Genomic DNA, 5817 nt, shown 5'->3' with positions numbered 1-5817 from the left:
GGTGGCAATTTGAACAACAATAACCAAAACAACTATTGGGGTAATCAAAACAACAACCAAGGCAATTGGAAAGGAAATAACAACAATTGGGGCAACAACAACAATCAAGGCAGGTGGAACAACAATGGAAACCAAGGCAACCGGGGGCAAGGCTTTCAAAGGCCCCCAATGTACCAACAACCGAACAATCCACCCCTTTCCCTTCTTAATGTCCTAGTTCTTCTGGTAATGATATGGGTAGAATTAAAATGATGTTCAAGCAGATGATGAAGAGGAATGTGGATTCTGATGCACAATTAGCTTCTCACAATACCTTTATCCGAAACTTGGAGGTGCAATTAGGCCAAATCTCTCAGTCATTGAATACTCTCCCGAAGGGTGCTCTACCAAGTGATACGGTAGTAAACCCAAAGGGTGGGAACAATCATGTTATAGCGGTCACAACAAGAAGTGGGAGAGGTGGTGATGTGAATGCCTTTAAGCAAAAGCAAGTTATGGATGATGATGTTGAGTTGCAAGATGACGAAGTCCCTTTGGTAGTTGAAGATGTGGTTAATGAAAATGTGAACAATGAAGTGAGGATTGATATTCAAGAAGTCGAGGTGGAAACACAAAATGATGTGAACCCGTCTAGGGAACATATAATTGACATGCCGGAGCTGGTTGTGCCAAAAGCCAAGGTTCCTTTGCCGAGGCCACCTCCACCTTATCCTCAAATGCTCGCAAAGTAGAAGAATGATAATCAGTTTAAAAAGTTCATTGAAATGATGAAGAGTCTATCTATTAATGTGTCTTTGGTGGAGGAACTTGAACAAATGCCGGGTTATGCAAAATTCATGAAAGACTTGGTTACAAAGAAGCGTTCTATGGATTGTGAAACTATAAAGATGACTCACTTGTCGTCAAAGATCGGCTCAAAAGGATTGAAACTTTCACAAGTACCAAAGACAAGACAACTTAGGACAAACAGGCCTAGTGCGGCCGCACTAGGGAGATTCACAGAGCTAGATTTGAAGGAATCAAATCAGCGCGGCCGCAGTACATATTGTGCGGTCCGCACTGAAGACACCGCGGCCGCACTACCATTTTATGCGATCCGCGGAAGCACACTTCAGAGAGATGTCAAGTGCCAAGGTTCAAGCCTATATAGTCCGCGGTCGTGTTTGTGCGGACTGCGCCAGACTACTCCGCGGCCACATTCCATTCTGTGCGGTCCGCGAGTCCTCGGTTCAGAGAGTTGATTTTTCAGAGTCAAGAGCCTAGTGTGGCCGCACACCATTTTGTGCGGTCCGCACTGACCCCGCAAGGGTATTTTTGTCAGTTTTTCCAGCTTAGCATAAATAGAACCTTTTTCCATTTTTAGGGTATCAGCTATTTTCTGAACTGAGCTGCGCTCGTGAGAAGACCATCTGTAGTAATATTGGGCATTTTAACTTAGTTTTAACGGTAGAATCTCTGTATTTACTTTAGTGTTTAATTAATATGTCTTTATCTTCATCTATTTCTCTATTTTTCTCTTCGAGCATGAGTAGCTAAACCCATTTAGCTAGGGTTATGGCTCAACCCACCCTAGTGTGGGTAATTGATGGATATTGTAATTTAGGGCTAGATTGACTATGATTGTTCTTTATTTGGGTCAATTTTATGGTTTAATTTATGAATTGGTGATTGCAAATACTGGTTTGTGCTAATTTGACTTGGCTCTTCTTGAGAAAGAAAGTCCAAGTCTCCAAAATTGACCCAACAAGGAATTGAGATGGACTCAAGAGAATTTATAGTCCCAATTAAAGGGTTAAATCTCGAGAGAGTAATTACCCGACTTGAACCCTAGTTGCTTGAGCAAATTTGCCTACCCATTTGGTCTTGAGAAAATCAATTGGACAAAATCACTCTCTCTACCGAGAGGTGTGAGAGTGTGTAAAATCGTGCAGCGGTTATAGCTTATTTCCCCAATCATGTCAATCGTGCCTTAGAAGCAATTACCCGTCAATTAGCCACCTAGGTGAAAGTCACTATCCTAGTGCCTTTTTATCCATTAGATACAACTTTTAGCAATTCTCGTTTAGCATAATCTAGTTGCATTTATAATTAGTAGTTGATAATAGTAATTTGTTAAAGAAAAACCAAAAATTATTGGAAGTTATATTTGGAATAAATACACAATTCCACTCTAAATAGATACTCGACTTCATTCCTAGTTCTCTGTGGAAATCTATCCTGACCTACAAATCAGGTAAAATCTATTGGGACCCTCTTTTCCTACTTTTTAGTAGTGCGGAGTAGGCTGCGATCATTTTTTGGCGCCGTTGCCGGGGAGCTAACGTGTTTGGCTATCTATTTAGTTAGTTTTGTGTATTGTTCTTCTTTCCTTCTTTGTTACTTACTTGTTTGTGTCATTACTCAGGTACCAACATGGCTTTAAACAACGCTATTGACCCTCTTAGAAACGTGATAGCGGGGGAGGAGGTAGATGATCTTGAGCAAGATGAGGTGCCTCTTGCACATCAAGGTCAACGGAGAGGCCGGAATGCCAATGCTAATCCAAATGACAATATTCCAGACCCTCCCTTGGTTCCTCCAAGAGTGGCTCCCAGAGTATTACCGAACTAGGGCTACGCAAGTGCTATTGTCCCACCTAGAATCCGGGCGGGCAACTTTCAGATAACCAATGTGATGTTGACCTTACTTGAGCAACGTGGGTACTTCACGGGCGCTGCGAATCAAAATGCCTACAAATATCTCAAGGGGTTCGTAGATACATGTTGGGGTAGCAAACAGACGAATGTATCCGAGGATACACTGAGATTGAGACTTTTCTCGTTCTCACTTCGGGGGAAGGCATTAGACTGGCTCGAGATACTCCCTAGTTATTCTATCACAACTTGGGATGAGTTGGCGGATACATTTATTGCCAAATTCCTCTCTCCTAGTCATATAGAAGCACTTCGAGATGAAATATTAGCCTTCAAGCAAGAGCCAACGGAACCTTTGCATGAGATTTGGGAGCGGTATAGAACGATGGTGAAGAAGTGCCCAAATAATGATATGACCGAGGCCATGATCCAACAAACCTTCTACCGGGGCATAAATATTAAAAATCAATGCATTGTTAACCAATTGGCCGGGGGAAATTTTATGAAGCTTTCTTATGATGAGGCATGTGAAGTACTTGATGAAATGGCTGACACTTCTTCAACATGGCAGAGTAGAGCAAATGTGCCTCAAGGTAACCCTACGATTATCCATTTGCACAAGGAATTGCATGACCACGGGAAAGCGATAGCTGAGCTTACTACTACTATGAACCAATTGGCTAAGGCACAGTTTCAACAAGTTCAGAATCCTCGCCAAGTGAATGCCATGGAGGGTGTTAGTATGCTTGTCAACAAGAGAAGGCAAAGGAGACAACAAAATCAAGGAAATTCTGAGCAATTTGTTAATGAATATGATGGGTGTCAAAATAATGGTTATGATGACCAAAGTGAAGAGGTATAATATGTCAACAACTATCAAGGCAATAGAGGAAACTCTTCAAACCAACAATGGCAACCCCAACAAAATTGGGGCAATCAACAACAAGGTGGTGGCAATTGGAACAACAACAACCAAAACAACAATTGGGGTAATCAAAACAACAACCAAGGCAATTGGAATGAAAATAACAACAATTGGGGCAACAACAACAATCAATGCAGGTGGAACAACAATAGAAACTAAGGCAACCGGGGGCAAGGCTTTCAAAGGCCCCCAATATACCAACAACCGAACAATCCACCCCCTTTCCCTTCTCAAGGTCCTAGTTCTTCTGGTAATGATAAGGGTAGAATTGAAATGATGTTCGAGCAGATGATGAAGAGGAATGTGGATTCTGATGCACAGTTAGCTTCTCACAACACCTCTATCCGAAACTTGGAGGTACAATTAGGCCAAATCTCTCAGTCATTGAATACTCACCCGAAGGGTGCTCTACCAAGTGATACGGTAGTGAACCCAAAGGTTGGGAACAATTATGTTATGGCGGTCACAACAAGAAGTGGGAGAGGCGGTGATGTGAATGCCTCTAAGCAAAAGCAAGTCGTGGATGATGATGACGAGTCGCAAGATGACGAAGTTCCTTTGGTAGTTGAAGATGTGGTTGATGAAAATGTGAACAATAAAGTGAGGATTGATATTCAAGAAGTCGAGGTGGAAATCCAAAAAATGTGAACCCGTCTAGGGAACACATAATAGACATGCCGGAGCCGGTTGTGCCAAAAGCCAAGGCTCCTTTGCCAAGGACACCTCCACCTTATCCTCAAAGGCTCGTGAAGCAGAAGAATCATAATCAGTTTAAAGTATTCATTGACATGATGAAGAGTCTATCTATTAATGTGCCTTTGGTGGAGGCACTTGAAAAAATACCGGGTTATGCAAAATTCATGAAAGACTTGGTTACAAAGAAGTGTTCTAGGGATTGTGAAACTATAAATATGACTCACTTGTCGTCAAAGATCGTCTCAAAAGGATTGAAACTTTCACAAGTACCAAAGACAAGACAACTCAGGACAAACAGGCCTAGTGCGGCTGCACTACACTTTGTGCGGTCCGCACTAGGGTGATTCAGAGAGCTGGATTTGAAGACATCAAAGTTGTGTGACCGCAGTACATATTGTGCGGTCCGCACTAAAGACACCACGACCACACTACCATTTTATGCGGTCCATGGAAGCAAACTTCAAAGAGATGTCAAGTGCTAAGGTTCAAACCTATGCGGTCCGCGATCGTGTTTGTGCGGACCGCGCTAGACTTCTCTGCAGCCGCATTTCATTTTGTGCGGTCCGCGGAGCCTGGGTTTAGAGAGTTGATTTTTCCGAGTCAAGAACCTAGTGCGGCCGCACACCATTTTGTGCGGTCCGCACTGACCCCGCATGGGCATTTTTGTCTAGTTTTTCCAACTTAGTATAAATAGAACCTTTTTCCATTTTTAGGGTATCAACTATTTTCTGAACTGAGCTATGTTCGTGAGAAGGCCATCTGTAGCCATTTTGGGAATTTTAACTTAGTTTTAACGATAGAATCTCTGTATTTACTTTAGTGTTTAATTAATATGTCTTTATCTTCATCTATTTCTCTATTTTTTTTATTCGAGCATGAGTAGCTAAACCCATTAGCTAAGGTTGTTGCTCAACCTTAGTGTGAGTAATTGATAGGTATAGTGATTTAGGGCTAGATTGGCTATGAATGTTTGTTATTTGGGTCAATTTTATGGTTTAATTTATGAATTGGTAGTTGCAAACACTGGTTTGTGCTAAGTTTACTTGGCTCTTCTTGAGAAAGAGAGTCTAAGTCTCCAAAATTGACCCAACAAGGAATTGGGATGGACTCAAGAGAATTGCTAGTCCCAATTAAAGGGTTAAACCTCGAGAGAGTAATTAACCGACTTGAACCCTAGTTGCTTGAGCAAATTTGCCTACCCATTTTGTCTTGAGAAAGTCAATTGGGCAAAATCTCTCTCTACCGAGAGGTGTGAGAGTGGGTAAAATCATGCAGCAGTTATAACATATTTCCTCAATCATGTCAATCATGCCTTTGAAGCAATTACCCATCAATTGGCCACTTAGGTGAAAGTCACTATCCTAGTGCCTTTTTATCCATTAGATACAACTTTTAGCAATTTTCGTTTAGCATAATCTAGTTGCATTTATAATTAGTAGTTGATAATAATAGTTTGTTAAAGAAAAACCAAAAATGATTGGAAGTAATATTTGGAACAAATACACAATTCCACTCTAAATAGATACTCGATTCCATTCCTAGCTCTCTATGGAAATCGATCCC

The sequence above is a fragment of the Nicotiana sylvestris genome, chromosome 7 (genome assembly GCF_000393655.2).
Source record: "Nicotiana sylvestris chromosome 7, ASM39365v2, whole genome shotgun sequence".
Taxonomy (NCBI): Eukaryota; Viridiplantae; Streptophyta; class Magnoliopsida; order Solanales; family Solanaceae; genus Nicotiana; species Nicotiana sylvestris.
This window is presented reverse-complemented; position numbering follows the sequence as displayed.